The sequence below is a fragment of the Somniosus microcephalus genome, unplaced genomic scaffold (genome assembly GCF_052327205.1).
Source record: "Somniosus microcephalus isolate GS21.2 unplaced genomic scaffold, FLI_Smic_1.0 scaffold134, whole genome shotgun sequence".
Taxonomy (NCBI): Eukaryota; Metazoa; Chordata; class Chondrichthyes; order Squaliformes; family Somniosidae; genus Somniosus; species Somniosus microcephalus.
Window position 1 is genome coordinate 65001 of NW_028225321.1, and position 23667 is coordinate 88667.

The window sequence follows — 23667 nt, forward strand, 5'->3', positions numbered from 1 at the left end:
GATAGTCTTGTGCAGCAAAAATGGAAAGCTGAGATGAGGGATAAAAATGCTTTGCAAGTATCAATGCCTTCTCTGAGGATCGAACTCAGGACCTTCAGATTATGAGACTGACGCGCTGCCTACTGCGCTAAGAAGGCACTTGCCATGCAAACTGCTGGGCAGCATGACCAAGTAGGTGCGCTTGCGAGGCATCTAGCGCCATAATGCAAAGTGCGTAAAAAAGTTCGAGCCAGGTAGGAGTCGAACCTACAATCTTCTGATCCGTAGTCAGACGCGTTATCCATTGCGCCACAGGCCCAGCCTGTACAGAGCAGCTGGCAACTCACAGTCCCACAACACTGCGGCATCAGCAGGTACACCAGGCCGGGAGCGTCAAAAGGCGCACGGCGGACAATCACCAAAGCGAGACACCTTTGCCACTTCCCTTCGATTTTCAGGTGGTAGAGCGGAGGACTGCAGTGGAAAAAAAGCAAAGCAAAGTCGTCGTTAGGTCGCTGGTTCGACTCCGGCTTGAAGGAGCGGGCGTTCTTGTGCAGTAAGTGAGCGGTAAGGAGCTTTCAGCTCAAGGCAGTGCTCTTAACTTGACGCTAGTTTACATGTTGCTGCTGAGGCACAGGACACCTCCATTGCTTGAGCAGTTGCATCTGCACACCAGCAGGGAGTGCCTTTGAGCAGCAATGCACCAAAACACCCACCACTCTCTTTCAGGCAAAACCTCAGGCAAAAGAATTCATCTATCAGTCAGACAGGGCTCTCGGCTGCTCCCTCACGCTCGTGGCGGCTGCTACTTTCCGGTCACCTCGCTTCCCTTCCGTCGGCTCGGGCTCTTTCTCGGCTTCTTTCCCCATTTCTCTGACTTCCCGCCCTGCCGTTGCTCGGTAACGCCGATTGGAGCAAAGCGTTGAAAGAGATCAGGGAGCGGGCTAACCCAAAGCAGGAGATCCCTGCTGGTGGCGCAGCAACTCAGAGGCGAGTGCTAAGGAGCTACTGAGAAGCAAACTTGGTGCAATTGTAAGACGCAGCTGGGGAATTAGCTCAAATGGTAGAGCGCTCGCTTTGCATGTGAGAGGTAGCGGGATCGATGCCTGCATTCTCCACTCCTCTTTTGGCTCGGGGCAATGGCTCAAACGCAACAGTGGTGTCAGCTGTCGGTGAACCTGTGTGCTTCCGAACGGTCTCCACACGCTGAGGGACAGAGGGGCCAAGGGACATCAAATCCTTTGGTGTGCCGTAGCAGCAAGTCTTGTGCAGCCAAAATGGAAAGCTGAGATGAGGGATAAAAAAGCTTTGCAAGTATCAATGCCTTCTCTGAGGATTGAACTCAGGATCTTTAGATTATGAGACTGACGCGCTGCCTACTGCGCTAAGAAGGCACTGGCCGTGCAAACTGCTGGGCAGCATGACCAAGTAGGTGCGCTTGCGAGGCATCTAGAGCCATAATGCAAAGTGCGTAAAAAAGATTAAGCCAGGTAGGAGTCGAACCTACAATCTTCTGATCCGTAGTGAGACGCGTTATCCATTGCGCCACTGGCACAGCCTCTCCAGAGCAGCGGGCAACTCACAGTCCCACAACACTGCGGCATCAGCAGGTACACCAGGCCGCGAGCGTCAAAAGGCGCACGGCGGACAATCACCAAAGCGAGACACCTTTGCCGCTTCCCTTCGATTTTCAGGTGGTAGAGCGGAGGACTGCAGTGGAAAAAAAGCAAAGCAAAGTCGTCGTTAGGTCGCTGGTTCGACTCCGGCTTGAAGGAGCGGGCGTTCTTGTGCAGTAAGTGAGCGGTAAGGAGCTTTTAGCTCAAGGCAGTGCTCTTAACTTGACGCTGGTTTACATGTTGCTGCTGAGGCACAGGACACCTCCATTGCTTGAGCAGTTGCATCTGCACACCAGCAGGGAGTGCCTTTGAGCAGCAATGCACCAAAACACCCACCACTCTCTTTCAGGCAAAACCTCAGGCAAAAGAATTCATCTATCAGTCAGACAGGGCTCTCGGCTGCTCCCTCACGCTCGTGGCGGCTGCTACTTTCCGGTCACCTCGCTTCCCTTCCGTCGGCTCGGGCTCTTTCTCGGCTTCTTTCCCCATTTCTCTGACTTCCCGCCCTGCCGTTGCTCGGTAACGCCGATTGGAGCAAAGCGTTGAAAGAGATCAGGGAGCGGGCTAACCCAAAGCAGGAGATCCCTGCTGGTGGCGCAGCAACTCAGAGGCGAGTGCTAAGGAGCTACTGAGAAGCAAACTTGGTGCAATTGTAAGACGCAGCTGGGGAATTAGCTCAAATGGTAGCGCGCTCGCTTTGCATGTGAGAGGTAGCGGGATCGATGCCTGCATTCTCCACTCCTCTTTTGGCTCGGGGCAATGGCTCAAACGCAACAGTGGTGTCAGCTGTCGGTGAACCCGTGTACTTCCGAAGGGTCTCCACACGCTGAGGTACAGAGGGGCCAAGGGACATCAAATCCTTTGGTGTGCCGTAGCAGCAAGTCTTGTCGATAGTCTTGTGCAGCAAAAATGGAAAGCTGAGATGAGGGATAAAAATGCTTTGCAAGTATCAATGCCTTCTCTGAGGATCGAACTCAGGACCTTCAGATTATGAGACTGACGCGCTGCCTACTGCGCTAAGAAGGCACTTGCCATGCAAACTGCTGGGCAGCATGACCAAGTAGGTGCGCTTGCGAGGCATCTAGCGCCATAATGCAAAGTGCGTAAAAAAGTTCGAGCCAGGTAGGAGTCGAACCTACAATCTTCTGATCCGTAGTCAGACGCGTTATCCATTGCGCCACAGGCCCAGCCTGTACAGAGCAGCTGGCAACTCACAGTCCCACAACACTGCGGCATCAGCAGGTACACCAGGCCGGGAGCGTCAAAAGGCGCACGGCGGACAATCACCAAAGCGAGACACCTTTGCCACTTCCCTTCGATTTTCAGGTGGTAGAGCGGAGGACTGCAGTGGAAAAAAAGCAAAGCAAAGTCGTCGTTAGGTCGCTGGTTCGACTCCGGCTTGAAGGAGCGGGCGTTCTTGTGCAGTAAGTGAGCGGTAAGGAGCTTTCAGCTCAAGGCAGTGCTCTTAACTTGACGCTAGTTTACATGTTGCTGCTGAGGCACAGGACACCTCCATTGCTTGAGCAGTTGCATCTGCACACCAGCAGGGAGTGCCTTTGAGCAGCAATGCACCAAAACACCCACCACTCTCTTTCAGGCAAAACCTCAGGCAAAAGAATTCATCTATCAGTCAGACAGGGCTCTCGGCTGCTCCCTCACGCTCGTGGCGGCTGCTACTTTCCGGTCACCTCGCTTCCCTTCCGTCGGCTCGGGCTCTTTCTCGGCTTCTTTCCCCATTTCTCTGACTTCCCGCCCTGCCGTTGCTCGGTAACGCCGATTGGAGCAAAGCGTTGAAAGAGATCAGGGAGCGGGCTAACCCAAAGCAGGAGATCCCTGCTGGTGGCGCAGCAACTCAGAGGCGAGTGCTAAGGAGCTACTGAGAAGCAAACTTGGTGCAATTGTAAGACGCAGCTGGGGAATTAGCTCAAATGGTAGAGCGCTCGCTTTGCATGTGAGAGGTAGCGGGATCGATGCCTGCATTCTCCACTCCTCTTTTGGCTCGGGGCAATGGCTCAAACGCAACAGTGGTGTCAGCTGTCGGTGAACCTGTGTGCTTCCGAACGGTCTCCACACGCTGAGGGACAGAGGGGCCAAGGGACATCAAATCCTTTGGTGTGCCGTAGCAGCAAGTCTTGTGCAGCCAAAATGGAAAGCTGAGATGAGGGATAAAAAAGCTTTGCAAGTATCAATGCCTTCTCTGAGGATTGAACTCAGGATCTTTAGATTATGAGACTGACGCGCTGCCTACTGCGCTAAGAAGGCACTGGCCGTGCAAACTGCTGGGCAGCATGACCAAGTAGGTGCGCTTGCGAGGCATCTAGAGCCATAATGCAAAGTGCGTAAAAAAGATTAAGCCAGGTAGGAGTCGAACCTACAATCTTCTGATCCGTAGTGAGACGCGTTATCCATTGCGCCACTGGCACAGCCTCTCCAGAGCAGCGGGCAACTCACAGTCCCACAACACTGCGGCATCAGCAGGTACACCAGGCCGCGAGCGTCAAAAGGCGCACGGCGGACAATCACCAAAGCGAGACACCTTTGCCGCTTCCCTTCGATTTTCAGGTGGTAGAGCGGAGGACTGCAGTGGAAAAAAAGCAAAGCAAAGTCGTCGTTAGGTCGCTGGTTCGACTCCGGCTTGAAGGAGCGGGCGTTCTTGTGCAGTAAGTGAGCGGTAAGGAGCTTTTAGCTCAAGGCAGTGCTCTTAACTTGACGCTGGTTTACATGTTGCTGCTGAGGCACAGGACACCTCCATTGCTTGAGCAGTTGCATCTGCACACCAGCAGGGAGTGCCTTTGAGCAGCAATGCACCAAAACACCCACCACTCTCTTTCAGGCAAAACCTCAGGCAAAAGAATTCATCTATCAGTCAGACAGGGCTCTCGGCTGCTCCCTCACGCTCGTGGCGGCTGCTACTTTCCGGTCACCTCGCTTCCCTTCCGTCGGCTCGGGCTCTTTCTCGGCTTCTTTCCCCATTTCTCTGACTTCCCGCCCTGCCGTTGCTCGGTAACGCCGATTGGAGCAAAGCGTTGAAAGAGATCAGGGAGCGGGCTAACCCAAAGCAGGAGATCCCTGCTGGTGGCGCAGCAACTCAGAGGCGAGTGCTAAGGAGCTACTGAGAAGCAAACTTGGTGCAATTGTAAGACACAGCTGGGGAATTAGCTCAAATGGTAGCGCGCTCGCTTTGCATGTGAGAGGTAGCGGGATCGATGCCTGCATTCTCCACTCCTCTTTTGGCTCGGGGCAATGGCTCAAACGCAACAGTGGTGTCAGCTGTCGGTGAACCCGTGTACTTCCGAAGGGTCTCCACACGCTGAGGTACAGAGGGGCCAAGGGACATCAAATCCTTTGGTGTGCCGTAGCAGCAAGTCTTGTCGATAGTCTTGTGCAGCAAAAATGGAAAGCTGAGATGAGGGATAAAAATGCTTTGCAAGTATCAATGCCTTCTCTGAGGATCGAACTCAGGACCTTCAGATTATGAGACTGACGCGCTGCCTACTGCGCTAAGAAGGCACTTGCCATGCAAACTGCTGGGCAGCATGACCAAGTAGGTGCGCTTGCGAGGCATCTAGCGCCATAATGCAAAGTGCGTAAAAAAGTTCGAGCCAGGTAGGAGTCGAACCTACAATCTTCTGATCCGTAGTCAGACGCGTTATCCATTGCGCCACAGGCCCAGCTTGTACAGAGCAGCTGGCAACTCACAGTCCCACAACACTGCGGCATCAGCAGGTACACCAGGCCGGGAGCGTCAAAAGGCGCACGGCGGACAATCACCAAAGCGAGACACCTTTGCCACTTCCCTTCGATTTTCAGGTGGTAGAGCGGAGGACTGCAGTGGGAAAAAAGCAAAGCAAAGTCGTCGTTAGGTCGCTGGTTCGACTCCGGCTTGAAGGAGCGGGCGTTCTTGTGCAGTAAGTGAGCGGTAAGGAGCTTTTAGCTCAAGGCAGTGCTCTTAACTTGACGCTAGTTTACATGTTGCTGCTGAGGCACAGGACACCTCCATTGCTTGAGCAGTTGCATCTGCACACCAGCAGGGAGTGCCTTTGAGCAGCAATGCACCAAAACACCCACCACTCTCTTTCAGGCAAAACCTCAGGCAAAAGAATTCATCTATCAGTCAGACAGGGCTCTCGGCTGCTCCCTCACGCTCGTGGCGGCTGCTACTTTCCGGTCACCTCGCTTCCCTTCCGTCGGCTCGGGCTCTTTCTCGGCTTCTTTCCCCATTTCTCTGACTTCCCGCCCTGCCGTTGCTCGGTAACGCCGATTGGAGCAAAGCGTTGAAAGAGATCAGGGAGCGGGCTAACCCAAAGCAGGAGATCCCTGCTGGTGGCGCAGCAACTCAGAGGCGAGTGCTAAGGAGCTACTGAGAAGCAAACTTGGTGCAATTGTAAGACGCAGCTGGGGAATTAGCTCAAATGGTAGCGCGCTCGCTTTGCATGTGAGAGGTAGCGGGATCGATGCCTGCATTCTCCACTCCTCTTTTGGCTCGGGGCAATGGCTCAAACGCAACAGTGGTGTCAGCTGTCGGTGAACCCGTGTACTTCCGAAGGGTCTCCACACGCTGAGGTACAGAGGGGCCAAGGGACATCAAATCCTTTGGTGTGCCGTAGCAGCAAGTCTTGTCGATAGTCTTGTGCAGCAAAAATGGAAAGCTGAGATGAGGGATAAAAATGCTTTGCAAGTATCAATGCCTTCTCTGAGGATCGAACTCAGGACCTTCAGATTATGAGACTGACGCGCTGCCTACTGCGCTAAGAAGGCACTTGCCATGCAAACTGCTGGGCAGCATGACCAAGTAGGTGCGCTTGCGAGGCATCTAGCGCCATAATGCAAAGTGCGTAAAAAAGTTCGAGCCAGGTAGGAGTCGAACCTACAATCTTCTGATCCGTAGTCAGACGCGTTATCCATTGCGCCACAGGCCCAGCCTGTACAGAGCAGCTGGCAACTCACAGTCCCACAACACTGCGGCATCAGCAGGTACACCAGGCCGGGAGCGTCAAAAGGCGCACGGCGGACAATCACCAAAGCGAGACACCTTTGCCACTTCCCTTCGATTTTCAGGTGGTAGAGCGGAGGACTGCAGTGGAAAAAAAGCAAAGCAAAGTCGTCGTTAGGTCGCTGGTTCGACTCCGGCTTGAAGGAGCGGGCGTTCTTGTGCAGTAAGTGAGCGGTAAGGAGCTTTCAGCTCAAGGCAGTGCTCTTAACTTGACGCTAGTTTACATGTTGCTGCTGAGGCACAGGACACCTCCATTGCTTGAGCAGTTGCATCTGCACACCAGCAGGGAGTGCCTTTGAGCAGCAATGCACCAAAACACCCACCACTCTCTTTCAGGCAAAACCTCAGGCAAAAGAATTCATCTATCAGTCAGACAGGGCTCTCGGCTGCTCCCTCACGCTCGTGGCGGCTGCTACTTTCCGGTCACCTCGCTTCCCTTCCGTCGGCTCGGGCTCTTTCTCGGCTTCTTTCCCCATTTCTCTGACTTCCCGCCCTGCCGTTGCTCGGTAACGCCGATTGGAGCAAAGCGTTGAAAGAGATCAGGGAGCGGGCTAACCCAAAGCAGGAGATCCCTGCTGGTGGCGCAGCAACTCAGAGGCGAGTGCTAAGGAGCTACTGAGAAGCAAACTTGGTGCAATTGTAAGACGCAGCTGGGGAATTAGCTCAAATGGTAGAGCGCTCGCTTTGCATGTGAGAGGTAGCGGGATCGATGCCTGCATTCTCCACTCCTCTTTTGGCTCGGGGCAATGGCTCAAACGCAACAGTGGTGTCAGCTGTCGGTGAACCTGTGTACTTCCGAACGGTCTCCACACGCTGAGGGACAGAGGGGCCAAGGGACATCAAATCCTTTGGTGTGCCGTAGCAGCAAGTCTTGTGCAGCCAAAATGGAAAGCTGAGATGAGGGATAAAAAAGCTTTGCAAGTATCAATGCCTTCTCTGAGGATTGAACTCAGGATCTTTAGATTATGAGACTGACGCGCTGCCTACTGCGCTAAGAAGGCACTGGCCGTGCAAACTGCTGGGCAGCATGACCAAGTAGGTGCGCTTGCGAGGCATCTAGAGCCATAATGCAAAGTGCGTAAAAAAGATTAAGCCAGGTAGGAGTCGAACCTACAATCTTCTGATCCGTAGTGAGACGCGTTATCCATTGCGCCACTGGCACAGCCTCTCCAGAGCAGCGGGCAACTCACAGTCCCACAACACTGCGGCATCAGCAGGTACACCAGGCCGCGAGCGTCAAAAGGCGCACGGCGGACAATCACCAAAGCGAGACACCTTTGCCGCTTCCCTTCGATTTTCAGGTGGTAGAGCGGAGGACTGCAGTGGAAAAAAAGCAAAGCAAAGTCGTCGTTAGGTCGCTGGTTCGACTCCGGCTTGAAGGAGCGGGCGTTCTTGTGCAGTAAGTGAGCGGTAAGGAGCTTTTAGCTCAAGGCAGTGCTCTTAACTTGACGCTGGTTTACATGTTGCTGCTGAGGCACAGGACACCTCCATTGCTTGAGCAGTTGCATCTGCACACCAGCAGGGAGTGCCTTTGAGCAGCAATGCACCAAAACACCCACCACTCTCTTTCAGGCAAAACCTCAGGCAAAAGAATTCATCTATCAGTCAGACAGGGCTCTCGGCTGCTCCCTCACGCTCGTGGCGGCTGCTACTTTCCGGTCACCTCGCTTCCCTTCCGTCGGCTCGGGCTCTTTCTCGGCTTCTTTCCCCATTTCTCTGACTTCCCGCCCTGCCGTTGCTCGGTAACGCCGATTGGAGCAAAGCGTTGAAAGAGATCAGGGAGCGGGCTAACCCAAAGCAGGAGATCCCTGCTGGTGGCGCAGCAACTCAGAGGCGAGTGCTAAGGAGCTACTGAGAAGCAAACTTGGTGCAATTGTAAGACGCAGCTGGGGAATTAGCTCAAATGGTAGCGCGCTCGCTTTGCATGTGAGAGGTAGCGGGATCGATGCCTGCATTCTCCACTCCTCTTTTGGCTCGGGGCAATGGCTCAAACGCAACAGTGGTGTCAGCTGTCGGTGAACCCGTGTACTTCCGAAGGGTCTCCACACGCTGAGGTACAGAGGGGCCAAGGGACATCAAATCCTTTGGTGTGCCGTAGCAGCAAGTCTTGTCGATAGTCTTGTGCAGCAAAAATGGAAAGCTGAGATGAGGGATAAAAATGCTTTGCAAGTATCAATGCCTTCTCTGAGGATCGAACTCAGGACCTTCAGATTATGAGACTGACGCGCTGCCTACTGCGCTAAGAAGGCACTTGCCATGCAAACTGCTGGGCAGCATGACCAAGTAGGTGCGCTTGCGAGGCATCTAGCGCCATAATGCAAAGTGCGTAAAAAAGTTCGAGCCAGGTAGGAGTCGAACCTACAATCTTCTGATCCGTAGTCAGACGCGTTATCCATTGCGCCACAGGCCCAGCCTGTACAGAGCAGCTGGCAACTCACAGTCCCACAACACTGCGGCATCAGCAGGTACACCAGGCCGGGAGCGTCAAAAGGCGCACGGCGGACAATCACCAAAGCGAGACACCTTTGCCACTTCCCTTCGATTTTCAGGTGGTAGAGCGGAGGACTGCAGTGGAAAAAAAGCAAAGCAAAGTCGTCGTTAGGTCGCTGGTTCGACTCCGGCTTGAAGGAGCGGGCGTTCTTGTGCAGTAAGTGAGCGGTAAGGAGCTTTCAGCTCAAGGCAGTGCTCTTAACTTGACGCTAGTTTACATGTTGCTGCTGAGGCACAGGACACCTCCATTGCTTGAGCAGTTGCATCTGCACACCAGCAGGGAGTGCCTTTGAGCAGCAATGCACCAAAACACCCACCACTCTCTTTCAGGCAAAACCTCAGGCAAAAGAATTCATCTATCAGTCAGACAGGGCTCTCGGCTGCTCCCTCACGCTCGTGGCGGCTGCTACTTTCCGGTCACCTCGCTTCCCTTCCGTCGGCTCGGGCTCTTTCTCGGCTTCTTTCCCCATTTCTCTGACTTCCCGCCCTGCCGTTGCTCGGTAACGCCGATTGGAGCAAAGCGTTGAAAGAGATCAGGGAGCGGGCTAACCCAAAGCAGGAGATCCCTGCTGGTGGCGCAGCAACTCAGAGGCGAGTGCTAAGGAGCTACTGAGAAGCAAACTTGGTGCAATTGTAAGACGCAGCTGGGGAATTAGCTCAAATGGTAGAGCGCTCGCTTTGCATGTGAGAGGTAGCGGGATCGATGCCTGCATTCTCCACTCCTCTTTTGGCTCGGGGCAATGGCTCAAACGCAACAGTGGTGTCAGCTGTCGGTGAACCTGTGTACTTCCGAACGGTCTCCACACGCTGAGGGACAGAGGGGCCAAGGGACATCAAATCCTTTGGTGTGCCGTAGCAGCAAGTCTTGTGCAGCCAAAATGGAAAGCTGAGATGAGGGATAAAAAAGCTTTGCAAGTATCAATGCCTTCTCTGAGGATTGAACTCAGGATCTTTAGATTATGAGACTGACGCGCTGCCTACTGCGCTAAGAAGGCACTGGCCGTGCAAACTGCTGGGCAGCATGACCAAGTAGGTGCGCTTGCGAGGCATCTAGAGCCATAATGCAAAGTGCGTAAAAAAGATTAAGCCAGGTAGGAGTCGAACCTACAATCTTCTGATCCGTAGTGAGACGCGTTATCCATTGCGCCACTGGCACAGCCTCTCCAGAGCAGCGGGCAACTCACAGTCCCACAACACTGCGGCATCAGCAGGTACACCAGGCCGCGAGCGTCAAAAGGCGCACGGCGGACAATCACCAAAGCGAGACACCTTTGCCGCTTCCCTTCGATTTTCAGGTGGTAGAGCGGAGGACTGCAGTGGAAAAAAAGCAAAGCAAAGTCGTCGTTAGGTCGCTGGTTCGACTCCGGCTTGAAGGAGCGGGCGTTCTTGTGCAGTAAGTGAGCGGTAAGGAGCTTTTAGCTCAAGGCAGTGCTCTTAACTTGACGCTGGTTTACATGTTGCTGCTGAGGCACAGGACACCTCCATTGCTTGAGCAGTTGCATCTGCACACCAGCAGGGAGTGCCTTTGAGCAGCAATGCACCAAAACACCCACCACTCTCTTTCAGGCAAAACCTCAGGCAAAAGAATTCATCTATCAGTCAGACAGGGCTCTCGGCTGCTCCCTCACGCTCGTGGCGGCTGCTACTTTCCGGTCACCTCGCTTCCCTTCCGTCGGCTCGGGCTCTTTCTCGGCTTCTTTCCCCATTTCTCTGACTTCCCGCCCTGCCGTTGCTCGGTAACGCCGATTGGAGCAAAGCGTTGAAAGAGATCAGGGAGCGGGCTAACCCAAAGCAGGAGATCCCTGCTGGTGGCGCAGCAACTCAGAGGCGAGTGCTAAGGAGCTACTGAGAAGCAAACTTGGTGCAATTGTAAGACGCAGCTGGGGAATTAGCTCAAATGGTAGCGCGCTCGCTTTGCATGTGAGAGGTAGCGGGATCGATGCCTGCATTCTCCACTCCTCTTTTGGCTCGGGGCAATGGCTCAAACGCAACAGTGGTGTCAGCTGTCGGTGAACCCGTGTACTTCCGAAGGGTCTCCACACGCTGAGGTACAGAGGGGCCAAGGGACATCAAATCCTTTGGTGTGCCGTAGCAGCAAGTCTTGTCGATAGTCTTGTGCAGCAAAAATGGAAAGCTGAGATGAGGGATAAAAATGCTTTGCAAGTATCAATGCCTTCTCTGAGGATCGAACTCAGGACCTTCAGATTATGAGACTGACGCGCTGCCTACTGCGCTAAGAAGGCACTTGCCATGCAAACTGCTGGGCAGCATGACCAAGTAGGTGCGCTTGCGAGGCATCTAGCGCCATAATGCAAAGTGCGTAAAAAAGTTCGAGCCAGGTAGGAGTCGAACCTACAATCTTCTGATCCGTAGTCAGACGCGTTATCCATTGCGCCACAGGCCCAGCCTGTACAGAGCAGCTGGCAACTCACAGTCCCACAACACTGCGGCATCAGCAGGTACACCAGGCCGGGAGCGTCAAAAGGCGCACGGCGGACAATCACCAAAGCGAGACACCTTTGCCACTTCCCTTCGATTTTCAGGTGGTAGAGCGGAGGACTGCAGTGGAAAAAAAGCAAAGCAAAGTCGTCGTTAGGTCGCTGGTTCGACTCCGGCTTGAAGGAGCGGGCGTTCTTGTGCAGTAAGTGAGCGGTAAGGAGCTTTCAGCTCAAGGCAGTGCTCTTAACTTGACGCTAGTTTACATGTTGCTGCTGAGGCACAGGACACCTCCATTGCTTGAGCAGTTGCATCTGCACACCAGCAGGGAGTGCCTTTGAGCAGCAATGCACCAAAACACCCACCACTCTCTTTCAGGCAAAACCTCAGGCAAAAGAATTCATCTATCAGTCAGACAGGGCTCTCGGCTGCTCCCTCACGCTCGTGGCGGCTGCTACTTTCCGGTCACCTCGCTTCCCTTCCGTCGGCTCGGGCTCTTTCTCGGCTTCTTTCCCCATTTCTCTGACTTCCCGCCCTGCCGTTGCTCGGTAACGCCGATTGGAGCAAAGCGTTGAAAGAGATCAGGGAGCGGGCTAACCCAAAGCAGGAGATCCCTGCTGGTGGCGCAGCAACTCAGAGGCGAGTGCTAAGGAGCTACTGAGAAGCAAACTTGGTGCAATTGTAAGACGCAGCTGGGGAATTAGCTCAAATGGTAGAGCGCTCGCTTTGCATGTGAGAGGTAGCGGGATCGATGCCTGCATTCTCCACTCCTCTTTTGGCTCGGGGCAATGGCTCAAACGCAACAGTGGTGTCAGCTGTCGGTGAACCTGTGTACTTCCGAACGGTCTCCACACGCTGAGGGACAGAGGGGCCAAGGGACATCAAATCCTTTGGTGTGCCGTAGCAGCAAGTCTTGTGCAGCCAAAATGGAAAGCTGAGATGAGGGATAAAAAAGCTTTGCAAGTATCAATGCCTTCTCTGAGGATTGAACTCAGGATCTTTAGATTATGAGACTGACGCGCTGCCTACTGCGCTAAGAAGGCACTGGCCGTGCAAACTGCTGGGCAGCATGACCAAGTAGGTGCGCTTGCGAGGCATCTAGAGCCATAATGCAAAGTGCGTAAAAAAGATTAAGCCAGGTAGGAGTCGAACCTACAATCTTCTGATCCGTAGTGAGACGCGTTATCCATTGCGCCACTGGCACAGCCTCTCCAGAGCAGCGGGCAACTCACAGTCCCACAACACTGCGGCATCAGCAGGTACACCAGGCCGCGAGCGTCAAAAGGCGCACGGCGGACAATCACCAAAGCGAGACACCTTTGCCGCTTCCCTTCGATTTTCAGGTGGTAGAGCGGAGGACTGCAGTGGAAAAAAAGCAAAGCAAAGTCGTCGTTAGGTCGCTGGTTCGACTCCGGCTTGAAGGAGCGGGCGTTCTTGTGCAGTAAGTGAGCGGTAAGGAGCTTTTAGCTCAAGGCAGTGCTCTTAACTTGACGCTGGTTTACATGTTGCTGCTGAGGCACAGGACACCTCCATTGCTTGAGCAGTTGCATCTGCACACCAGCAGGGAGTGCCTTTGAGCAGCAATGCACCAAAACACCCACCACTCTCTTTCAGGCAAAACCTCAGGCAAAAGAATTCATCTATCAGTCAGACAGGGCTCTCGGCTGCTCCCTCACGCTCGTGGCGGCTGCTACTTTCCGGTCACCTCGCTTCCCTTCCGTCGGCTCGGGCTCTTTCTCGGCTTCTTTCCCCATTTCTCTGACTTCCCGCCCTGCCGTTGCTCGGTAACGCCGATTGGAGCAAAGCGTTGAAAGAGATCAGGGAGCGGGCTAACCCAAAGCAGGAGATCCCTGCTGGTGGCGCAGCAACTCAGAGGCGAGTGCTAAGGAGCTACTGAGAAGCAAACTTGGTGCAATTGTAAGACGCAGCTGGGGAATTAGCTCAAATGGTAGCGCGCTCGCTTTGCATGTGAGAGGTAGCGGGATCGATGCCTGCATTCTCCACTCCTCTTTTGGCTCGGGGCAATGGCTCAAACGCAACAGTGGTGTCAGCTGTCGGTGAACCCGTGTACTTCCGAAGGGTCTCCACACGCTGAGGTACAGAGGGGCCAAGGGACATCAAATCCTTTGGTGTGCCGTAGCAGCAAGTCTTGTCGATAGTCTTGTGCAGCAAAAATGGAAAGCTGAGATGAGGGATAAAAATGCTTTGCAAGTATCAATGCCTTCTCTGAGGATCGAACTCAGGACCTTCAGATTATGAGACTGACGCGCTGCCTACTGCGCTAAGAAGGCACTTGCCATGCAAACTGCTGGGCAGCATGACCAAGTAGGTGCGCTTGCGAGGCATCTAGCGCCATAATGCAAAGTGCGTAAAAAAGTTCGAGCCAGGTAGGAGTCGAACCTACAATCTTCTGATCCGTAGTCAGACGCGTTATCCATTGCGCCACAGGCCCAGCCTGTACAGAGCAGCTGGCAACTCACAGTCCCACAACACTGCGGCATCAGCAGGTACACCAGGCCGGGAGCGTCAAAAGGCGCACGGCGGACAATCACCAAAGCGAGACACCTTTGCCACTTCCCTTCGATTTTCAGGTGGTAGAGCGGAGGACTGCAGTGGAAAAAAAGCAAAGCAAAGTCGTCGTTAGGTCGCTGGTTCGACTCCGGCTTGAAGGAGCGGGCGTTCTTGTGCAGTAAGTGAGCGGTAAGGAGCTTTCAGCTCAAGGCAGTGCTCTTAACTTGACGCTAGTTTACATGTTGCTGCTGAGGCACAGGACACCTCCATTGCTTGAGCAGTTGCATCTGCACACCAGCAGGGAGTGCCTTTGAGCAGCAATGCACCAAAACACCCACCACTCTCTTTCAGGCAAAACCTCAGGCAAAAGAATTCATCTATCAGTCAGACAGGGCTCTCGGCTGCTCCCTCACGCTCGTGGCGGCTGCTACTTTCCGGTCACCTCGCTTCCCTTCCGTCGGCTCGGGCTCTTTCTCGGCTTCTTTCCCCATTTCTCTGACTTCCCGCCCTGCCGTTGCTCGGTAACGCCGATTGGAGCAAAGCGTTGAAAGAGATCAGGGAGCGGGCTAACCCAAAGCAGGAGATCCCTGCTGGTGGCGCAGCAACTCAGAGGCGAGTGCTAAGGAGCTACTGAGAAGCAAACTTGGTGCAATTGTAAGACGCAGCTGGGGAATTAGCTCAAATGGTAGAGCGCTCGCTTTGCATGTGAGAGGTAGCGGGATCGATGCCTGCATTCTCCACTCCTCTTTTGGCTCGGGGCAATGGCTCAAACGCAACAGTGGTGTCAGCTGTCGGTGAACCTGTGTGCTTCCGAACGGTCTCCACACGCTGAGGGACAGAGGGGCCAAGGGACATCAAATCCTTTGGTGTGCCGTAGCAGCAAGTCTTGTGCAGCCAAAATGGAAAGCTGAGATGAGGGATAAAAAAGCTTTGCAAGTATCAATGCCTTCTCTGAGGATTGAACTCAGGATCTTTAGATTATGAGACTGACGCGCTGCCTACTGCGCTAAGAAGGCACTGGCCGTGCAAACTGCTGGGCAGCATGACCAAGTAGGTGCGCTTGCGAGGCATCTAGAGCCATAATGCAAAGTGCGTAAAAAAGATTAAGCCAGGTAGGAGTCGAACCTACAATCTTCTGATCCGTAGTGAGACGCGTTATCCATTGCGCCACTGGCACAGCCTCTCCAGAGCAGCGGGCAACTCACAGTCCCACAACACTGCGGCATCAGCAGGTACACCAGGCCGCGAGCGTCAAAAGGCGCACGGCGGACAATCACCAAAGCGAGACACCTTTGCCGCTTCCCTTCGATTTTCAGGTGGTAGAGCGGAGGACTGCAGTGGAAAAAAAGCAAAGCAAAGTCGTCGTTAGGTCGCTGGTTCGACTCCGGCTTGAAGGAGCGGGCGTTCTTGTGCAGTAAGTGAGCGGTAAGGAGCTTTTAGCTCAAGGCAGTGCTCTTAACTTGACGCTGGTTTACATGTTGCTGCTGAGGCACAGGACACCTCCATTGCTTGAGCAGTTGCATCTGCACACCAGCAGGGAGTGCCTTTGAGCAGCAATGCACCAAAACACCCACCACTCTCTTTCAGGCAAAACCTCAGGCAAAAGAATTCATCTATCAGTCAGACAGGGCTCTCGGCTGCTCCCTCACGCTCGTGGCGGCTGCTACTTTCCGGTCACCTCGCTTCCCTTCCGTCGGCTCGGGCTCTTTCTCGGCTTCTTTCCCCATTTCTCTGACTTCCCGCCCTGCCGTTGCTCGGTAACGCCGATTGGAGCAAAGCGTTGAAAGAGATCAGGGAGCGGGCTAACCCAAAGCAGGAGATCCCTGCTGGTGGCGCAGCAACTCAGAGGCGAGTGCTAAGGAGCTACTGAGAAGCAAACTTGGTGCAATTGTAAGACGCAGCTGGGGAATTAGCTCAAATGGTAGAGCGCTCGCTTTGCATGTGAGAGGTAGCGGGATCGATGCCTGCATTCTCCACTCCTCTTTTGGCTCGGGGCAATGGCTCAAACGCAACAGTGGTGTCAGCTGTCGGTGAACCTGTGTACTTCCGAAGGGTCTCCACACGCTGAGGGACAGAGGGGCCAAGGGACATCAAATCCTTTGGTGTGCCGTAGCAGCAAGTCTTGTGCAGCCAAAATGGAAAGCTGAGATGAGGGATAAAAAAGCTTTGCAAGTATCAATGCCTTCTCTGAGGATTGAACTCAGGATCTTTAGATTATGAGACTGACGCGCTGCCTACTGCGCTAAGAAGGCACTGGCCGTGCAAACTGCTGGGCAGCATGACCAAGTAGGTGCGCTTGCGAGGCATCTAGAGCCATAATGCAAAGTGCGTAAAAAAGATTAAGCCAGGTAGGAGTCGAACCTACAATCTTCTGATCCGTAGTGAGACGCGTTATCCATTGCGCCACTGGCACAGCCTCTCCAGAGCAGCGGGCAACTCACAGTCCCACAACACTGCGGCATCAGCAGGTACACCAGGCCGCGAGCGTCAAAAGGCGCACGGCGGACAATCACCAAAGCGAGACACCTTTGCCGCTTCCCTTCGATTTTCAGGTGGTAGAGCGGAGGACTGCAGTGGAAAAAAAGCAAAGCAAAGTCGTCGTTAGGTCGCTGGTTCGACTCCGGCTTGAAGGAGCGGGCGTTCTTGTGCAGTAAGTGAGCGGTAAGGAGCTTTTAGCTCAAGGCAGTGCTCTTAACTTGACGCTGGTTTACATGTTGCTGCTGAGGCACAGGACACCTCCATTGCTTGAGCAGTTGCATCTGCACACCAGCAGGGAGTGCCTTTGAGCAGCAATGCACCAAAACACCCACCACTCTCTTTCAGGCAAAACCTCAGGCAAAAGAATTCATCTATCAGTCAGACAGGGCTCTCGGCTGCTCCCTCACGCTCGTGGCGGCTGCTACTTTCCGGTCACCTCGCTTCCCTTCCGTCGGCTCGGGCTCTTTCTCGGCTTCTTTCCCCATTTCTCTGACTTCCCGCCCTGCCGTTGCTCGGTAACGCCGATTGGAGCAAAGCGTTGAAAGAGATCAGGGAGCGGGCTAACCCGAAGCAGGAGATCCCTGCTGGTGGCGCAGCAACTCAGAGGCGAGTGCTAAGGAGCTACTGAGAAGCAAACTTGGTGCAACTGCAAGAAGTAGCTGGGGAATTAGCTCAAATGGTAGAGCGCTCGCTTCGCATGTGAGAGGTAGCGGGATCGATGCCCGCATTCTCCACTCCTCTTTTGGCTCGGGGCAATGGCTCAAACACAACAGTGGTGTCAGCTGTCGGTGAACCCGTGTACTTCCGAAGGTTCTCCACACGCTGAGGTACAGAGGGGCCAAGGGACATCAAATCCTTTGGTGTGCCGTAGCAGCAAGTCTTGTCGATAGTCTTGTGCAGCAAAAATGGAAAGCTGAGATGAGGGATAAAAATGCTTTGCAAGTATCAATGCCTTCTCTGAGGATCGAACTCAGGACCTTCAGATTATGAGACTGACGCGCTGCCTACTGCGCTAAGAAGGCACTTGCCATGCAAACTGCTGGGCAGCATGACCAAGTAGGTGCGCTTGCGAGGCATCTAGCGCCATAATGCAAAGTGCGTAAAAAAGTTCGAGCCAGGTAGGAGTCGAACCTACAATCTTCTGATCCGTAGTCAGACGCGTTATCCATTGCGCCACAGGCCCAGCCTGTACAGAGCAGCTGGCAACTCACAGTCCCACAACACTGCGGCATCAGCAGGTACACCAGGCCGGGAGCGTCAAAAGGCGCACGGCGGACAATCACCAAAGCGAGACACCTTTGCCACTTCCCTTCGATTTTCAGGTGGTAGAGCGGAGGACTGCAGTGGAAAAAAAGCAAAGCAAAGTCGTCGTTAGGTCGCTGGTTCGACTCCGGCTTGAAGGAGCGGGCGTTCTTGTGCAGTAAGTGAGCGGTAAGGAGCTTTCAGCTCAAGGCAGTGCTCTTAACTTGACGCTAGTTTACATGTTGCTGCTGAGGCACAGGACACCTCCATTGCTTGAGCAGTTGCATCTGCACACCAGCAGGGAGTGCCTTTGAGCAGCAATGCACCAAAACACCCACCACTCTCTTTCAGGCAAAACCTCAGGCAAAAGAATTCATCTATCAGTCAGACAGGGCTCTCGGCTGCTCCCTCACGCTCGTGGCGGCTGCTACTTTCCGGTCACCTCGCTTCCCTTCCGTCGGCTCGGGCTCTTTCTCGGCTTCTTTCCCCATTTCTCTGACTTCCCGCCCTGCCGTTGCTCGGTAACGCCGATTGGAGCAAAGCGTTGAAAGAGATCAGGGAGCGGGCTAACCCAAAGCAGGAGATCCCTGCTGGTGGCGCAGCAACTCAGAGGCGAGTGCTAAGGAGCTACTGAGAAGCAAACTTGGTGCAATTGTAAGACGCAGCTGGGGAATTAGCTCAAATGGTAGAGCGCTCGCTTTGCATGTGAGAGGTAGCGGGATCGATGCCTGCATTCTCCACTCCTCTTTTGGCTCGGGGCAATGGCTCAAACGCAACAGTGGTGTCAGCTGTCGGTGAACCTGTGTACTTCCGAAGGGTCTCCACACGCTGAGGGACAGAGGGGCCAAGGGACATCAAATCCTTTGGTGTGCCGTAGCAGCAAGTCTTGTGCAGCCAAAATGGAAAGCTGAGATGAGGGATAAAAAAGCTTTGCAAGTATCAATGCCTTCTCTGAGGATTGAACTCAGGATCTTTAGATTATGAGACTGACGCGCTGCCTACTGCGCTAAGAAGGCACTGGCCGTGCAAACTGCTGGGCAGCATGACCAAGTAGGTGCGCTTGCGAGGCATCTAGAGCCATAATGCAAAGTGCGTAAAAAAGATTAAGCCAGGTAGGAGTCGAACCTACAATCTTCTGATCCGTAGTGAGACGCGTTATCCATTGCGCCACTGGCACAGCCTCTCCAGAGCAGCGGGCAACTCACAGTCCCACAACACTGCGGCATCAGCAGGTACACCAGGCCGCGAGCGTCAAAAGGCGCACGGCGGACAATCACCAAAGCGAGACACCTTTGCCGCTTCCCTTCGATTTTCAGGTGGTAGAGCGGAGGACTGCAGTGGAAAAAAAGCAAAGCAAAGTCGTCGTTAGGTCGCTGGTTCGACTCCGGCTTGAAGGAGCGGGCGTTCTTGTGCAGTAAGTGAGCGGTAAGGAGCTTTCAGCTCAAGGCAGTGCTCTTAACTTGACGCTAGTTTACATGTTGCTGCTGAGGCACAGGACACCTCCATTGCTTGAGCAGTTGCATCTGCACACCAGCAGGGAGTGCCTTTGAGCAGCAATGCACCAAAACACCCACCACTCTCTTTCAGGCAAAACCTCAGGCAAAAGAATTCATCTATCAGTCAGACAGGGCTCTCGGCTGCTCCCTCACGCTCGTGGCGGCTGCTACTTTCCGGTCACCTCGCTTCCCTTCCGTCGGCTCGGGCTCTTTCTCGGCTTCTTTCCCCATTTCTCTGACTTCCCGCCCTGCCGTTGCTCGGTAACGCCGATTGGAGCAAAGCGTTGAAAGAGATCAGGGAGCGGGCTAACCCAAAGCAGGAGATCCCTGCTGGTGGCGCAGCAACTCAGAGGCGAGTGCTAAGGAGCTACTGAGAAGCAAACTTGGTGCAATTGTAAGACGCAGCTGGGGAATTAGCTCAAATGGTAGAGCGCTCGCTTTGCATGTGAGAGGTAGCGGGATCGATGCCTGCATTCTCCACTCCTCTTTTGGCTCGGGGCAATGGCTCAAACGCAACAGTGGTGTCAGCTGTCGGTGAACCTGTGTACTTCCGAAGGGTCTCCACACGCTGAGGGACAGAGGGGCCAAGGGACATCAAATCCTTTGGTGTGCCGTAGCAGCAAGTCTTGTGCAGCCAAAATGGAAAGCTGAGATGAGGGATAAAAAAGCTTTGCAAGTATCAATGCCTTCTCTGAGGATTGAACTCAGGATCTTTAGATTATGAGACTGACGCGCTGCCTACTGCGCTAAGAAGGCACTGGCCGTGCAAACTGCTGGGCAGCATGACCAAGTAGGTGCGCTTGCGAGGCATCTAGAGCCATAATGCAAAGTGCGTAAAAAAGATTAAGCCAGGTAGGAGTCGAACCTACAATCTTCTGATCCGTAGTGAGACGCGTTATCCATTGCGCCACTGGCACAGCCTCTCCAGAGCAGCGGGCAACTCACAGTCCCACAACACTGCGGCATCAGCAGGTACACCAGGCCGCGAGCGTCAAAAGGCGCACGGCGGACAATCACCAAAGCGAGACACCTTTGCCGCTTCCCTTCGATTTTCAGGTGGTAGAGCGGAGGACTGCAGTGGAAAAAAAGCAAAGCAAAGTCGTCGTTAGGTCGCTGGTTCGACTCCGGCTTGAAGGAGCGGGCGTTCTTGTGCAGTAAGTGAGCGGTAAGGAGCTTTTAGCTCAAGGCAGTGCTCTTAACTTGACGCTGGTTTACATGTTGCTGCTGAGGCACAGGACACCTCCATTGCTTGAGCAGTTGCATCTGCACACCAGCAGGGAGTGCCTTTGAGCAGCAATGCACCAAAACACCCACCACTCTCTTTCAGGCAAAACCTCAGGCAAAAGAATTCATCTATCAGTCAGACAGGGCTCTCGGCTGCTCCCTCACGCTCGTGGCGGCTGCTACTTTCCGGTCACCTCGCTTCCCTTCCGTCGGCTCGGGCTCTTTCTCGGCTTCTTTCCCCATTTCTCTGACTTCCCGCCCTGCCGTTGCTCGGTAACGCCGATTGGAGCAAAGCGTTGAAAGAGATCAGGGAGCGGGCTAACCCGAAGCAGGAGATCCCTGCTGGTGGCGCAGCAACTCAGAGGCGAGTGCTAAGGAGCTACTGAGAAGCAAACTTGGTGCAACTGCAAGAAGTAGCTGGGGAATTAGCTCAAATGGTAGAGCGCTCGCTTCGCATGTGAGAGGTAGCGGGATCGATGCCCGCATTCTCCACTCCTCTTTTGGCTCGGGGCAATGGCTCAAACACAACAGTGGTGTCAGCTGTCGGTGAACCCGTGTACTTCCGAAGGTTCTCCACACGCTGAGGTACAGAGGGGCCAAGGGACATCAAATCCTTTGGTGTGCCGTAGCAGCAAGTCTTGTCGATAGTCTTGTGCAGCAAAAATGGAAAGCTGAGATGAGGGATAAAAATGCTTTGCAAGTATCAATGCCTTCTCTGAGGATCGAACTCAGGACCTTCAGATTATGAGACTGACGCGCTGCCTACTGCGCTAAGAAGGCACTTGCCATGCAAACTGCTGGGCAGCATGACCAAGTAGGTGCGCTTGCGAGGCATCTAGCGCCATAATGCAAAGTGCGTAAAAAAGTTCGAGCCAGGTAGGAGTCGAACCTACAATCTTCTGATCCGTAGTCAGACGCGTTATCCATTGCGCCACAGGCCCAGCCTGTACAGAGCAGCTGGCAACTCACAGTCCCACAACACTGCGGCATCAGCAGGTACACCAGGCCGGGAGCGTCAAAAGGCGCACGGCGGACAATCACCAAAGCGAGACACCTTTGCCACTTCCCTTCGATTTTCAGGTGGTAGAGCGGAGGACTGCAGTGGGAAAAAAGCAAAGCAAAGTCGTCGTTAGGTCGCTGGTTCGACTCCGGCTTGAAGGAGCGGGCGTTCTTGTGCAGTAAGTGAGCGGTAAGGAGCTTTCAGCTCAAGGCAGTGCTCTTAACTTGACGCTAGTTTACATGTTGCTGCTGAGGCACAGGACACCTCCATTGCTTGAGCAGTTGCATCTGCACACCAGCAGGGAGTGCCTTTGAGCAGCAATGCACCAAAACACCCACCACTCTCTTTCAGGCAAAACCTCAGGCAAAAGAATTCATCTATCAGTCAGACAGGGCTCTCGGCTGCTCCCTCACGCTCGTGGCGGCTGCTACTTTCCGGTCACCTCGCTTCCCTTCCGTCGGCTCGGGCTCTTTCTCGGCTTCTTTCCCCATTTCTCTGACTTCCCGCCCTGCCGTTGCTCGGTAACGCCGATTGGAGCAAAGCGTTGAAAGAGATCAGGGAGCGGGCTAACCCAAAGCAGGAGATCCCTGCTGGTGGCGCAGCAACTCAGAGGCGAGTGCTAAGGAGCTACTGAGAAGCAAACTTGGTGCAATTGTAAGACGCAGCTGGGGAATTAGCTCAAATGGTAGAGCGCTCGCTTTGCATGTGAGAGGTAGCGGGATCGATGCCTGCATTCTCCACTCCTCTTTTGGCTCGGGGCAATGGCTCAAACGCAACAGTGGTGTCAGCTGTCGGTGAACCTGTGTACTTCCGAAGGGTCTCCACACGCTGAGGGACAGAGGGGCCAAGGGACATCAAATCCTTTGGTGTGCCGTAGCAGCAAGTCTTGTGCAGCCAAAATGGAAAGCTGAGATGAGGGATAAAAAAGCTTTGCAAGTATCAATGCCTTCTCTGAGGATTGAACTCAGGATCTTTAGATTATGAGACTGACGCGCTGCCTACTGCGCTAAGAAGGCACTGGCCGTGCAAACTGCTGGGCAGCATGACCAAGTAGGTGCGCTTGCGAGGCATCTAGAGCCATAATGCAAAGTGCGTAAAAAAGATTAAGCCAGGTAGGAGTCGAACCTACAATCTTCTGATCCGTAGTGAGACGCGTTATCCATTGCGCCACTGGCACAGCCTCTCCAGAGCAGCGGGCAACTCACAGTCCCACAACACTGCGGCATCAGCAGGTACACCAGGCCGCGAGCGTCAAAAGGCGCACGGCGGACAATCACCAAAGCGAGACACCTTTGCCGCTTCCCTTCGATTTTCAGGTGGTAGAGCGGAGGACTGCAGTGGAAAAAAAGCAAAGCAAAGTCGTCGTTAGGTCGCTGGTTCGACTCCGGCTTGAAGGAGCGGGCGTTCTTGTGCAGTAAGTGAGCGGTAAGGAGCTTTCAGCTCAAGGCAGTGCTCTTAACTTGACGCTAGTTTACATGTTGCTGCTGAGGCACAGGACACCTCCATTGCTTGAGCAGTTGCATCTGCACACCAGCAGGGAGTGCCTTTGAGCAGCAATGCACCAAAACACCCACCACTCTCTTTCAGGCAAAACCTCAGGCAAAAGAATTCATCTATCAGTCAGACAGGGCTCTCGGCTGCTCCCTCACGCTCGTGGCGGCTGCTACTTTCCGGTCACCTCGCTTCCCTTCCGTCGGCTCGGGCTCTTTCTCGGCTTCTTTCCCCATTTCTCTGACTTCCCGCCCTGCCGTTGCTCGGTAACGCCGATTGGAGCAAAGCGTTGAAAGAGATCAGGGAGCGGGCTAACCCAAAGCAGGAGATCCCTGCTGGTGGCGCAGCAACTCAGAGGCGAGTGCTAAGGAGCTACTGAGAAGCAAACTTGGTGCAATTGTAAGACGCAGCTGGGGAATTAGCTCAAATGGTAGAGCGCTCGCTTTGCATGTGAGAGGTAGCGGGATCGATGCCTGCATTCTCCACTCCTCTTTTGGCTCGGGGCAATGGCTCAAACGCAACAGTGGTGTCAGCTGTCGGTGAACCTGTGTACTTCCGAAGGGTCTCCACACGCTGAGGGACAGAGGGGCCAAGGGACATCAAATCCTTTGGTGTGCCGTAGCAGCAAGTCTTGTGCAGCCAAAATGGAAAGCTGAGATGAGGGATAAAAAAGCTTTGCAAGTATCAATGCCTTCTCTGAGGATTGAACTC

The 23667-nt window shown here is 54.0% G+C and overlaps 18 non-coding genes across 18 annotated transcripts; all 18 read right to left on the reverse strand.

Moving 5' to 3' along the window:
* Window positions 1-64: 64 nt before the first annotated feature.
* On the reverse strand, window positions 65-137 carry trnam-cau (transfer RNA methionine (anticodon CAU)). The gene has a single exon. It is a non-coding gene; the product is annotated as a tRNA-Met (tRNA).
* Window positions 138-225: 88 nt separating this feature from the next.
* trnar-acg (transfer RNA arginine (anticodon ACG)) lies at window positions 226-298 on the reverse strand. The gene has a single exon. It is a non-coding gene; the product is annotated as a tRNA-Arg (tRNA).
* A 2250-nt stretch (window positions 299-2548) lies between these two features.
* Window positions 2549-2621, reverse strand: trnam-cau (transfer RNA methionine (anticodon CAU)). Its single transcript has one exon. It is a non-coding gene; the product is annotated as a tRNA-Met (tRNA).
* Window positions 2622-2709: 88 nt separating this feature from the next.
* On the reverse strand, window positions 2710-2782 carry trnar-acg (transfer RNA arginine (anticodon ACG)). The gene has a single exon. It is a non-coding gene; the product is annotated as a tRNA-Arg (tRNA).
* Window positions 2783-5032: 2250 nt separating this feature from the next.
* Window positions 5033-5105, reverse strand: trnam-cau (transfer RNA methionine (anticodon CAU)). The gene has a single exon. It is a non-coding gene; the product is annotated as a tRNA-Met (tRNA).
* Window positions 5106-5193: 88 nt separating this feature from the next.
* Window positions 5194-5266, reverse strand: trnar-acg (transfer RNA arginine (anticodon ACG)). The gene has a single exon. It is a non-coding gene; the product is annotated as a tRNA-Arg (tRNA).
* A 1014-nt stretch (window positions 5267-6280) lies between these two features.
* On the reverse strand, window positions 6281-6353 carry trnam-cau (transfer RNA methionine (anticodon CAU)). The gene has a single exon. It is a non-coding gene; the product is annotated as a tRNA-Met (tRNA).
* An 88-nt stretch (window positions 6354-6441) lies between these two features.
* trnar-acg (transfer RNA arginine (anticodon ACG)) lies at window positions 6442-6514 on the reverse strand. The gene has a single exon. It is a non-coding gene; the product is annotated as a tRNA-Arg (tRNA).
* A 2250-nt stretch (window positions 6515-8764) lies between these two features.
* Window positions 8765-8837, reverse strand: trnam-cau (transfer RNA methionine (anticodon CAU)). The gene has a single exon. It is a non-coding gene; the product is annotated as a tRNA-Met (tRNA).
* Window positions 8838-8925: 88 nt separating this feature from the next.
* On the reverse strand, window positions 8926-8998 carry trnar-acg (transfer RNA arginine (anticodon ACG)). Its single transcript has one exon. It is a non-coding gene; the product is annotated as a tRNA-Arg (tRNA).
* Window positions 8999-11248: 2250 nt separating this feature from the next.
* trnam-cau (transfer RNA methionine (anticodon CAU)) lies at window positions 11249-11321 on the reverse strand. Its single transcript has one exon. It is a non-coding gene; the product is annotated as a tRNA-Met (tRNA).
* Window positions 11322-11409: 88 nt separating this feature from the next.
* Window positions 11410-11482, reverse strand: trnar-acg (transfer RNA arginine (anticodon ACG)). Its single transcript has one exon. It is a non-coding gene; the product is annotated as a tRNA-Arg (tRNA).
* Window positions 11483-13732: 2250 nt separating this feature from the next.
* Window positions 13733-13805, reverse strand: trnam-cau (transfer RNA methionine (anticodon CAU)). Its single transcript has one exon. It is a non-coding gene; the product is annotated as a tRNA-Met (tRNA).
* An 88-nt stretch (window positions 13806-13893) lies between these two features.
* Window positions 13894-13966, reverse strand: trnar-acg (transfer RNA arginine (anticodon ACG)). The gene has a single exon. It is a non-coding gene; the product is annotated as a tRNA-Arg (tRNA).
* Window positions 13967-17452: 3486 nt separating this feature from the next.
* Window positions 17453-17525, reverse strand: trnam-cau (transfer RNA methionine (anticodon CAU)). Its single transcript has one exon. It is a non-coding gene; the product is annotated as a tRNA-Met (tRNA).
* An 88-nt stretch (window positions 17526-17613) lies between these two features.
* trnar-acg (transfer RNA arginine (anticodon ACG)) lies at window positions 17614-17686 on the reverse strand. The gene has a single exon. It is a non-coding gene; the product is annotated as a tRNA-Arg (tRNA).
* Window positions 17687-21172: 3486 nt separating this feature from the next.
* On the reverse strand, window positions 21173-21245 carry trnam-cau (transfer RNA methionine (anticodon CAU)). The gene has a single exon. It is a non-coding gene; the product is annotated as a tRNA-Met (tRNA).
* An 88-nt stretch (window positions 21246-21333) lies between these two features.
* trnar-acg (transfer RNA arginine (anticodon ACG)) lies at window positions 21334-21406 on the reverse strand. Its single transcript has one exon. It is a non-coding gene; the product is annotated as a tRNA-Arg (tRNA).
* Between the last annotated feature and the right edge of the window lie 2261 nt (window positions 21407-23667).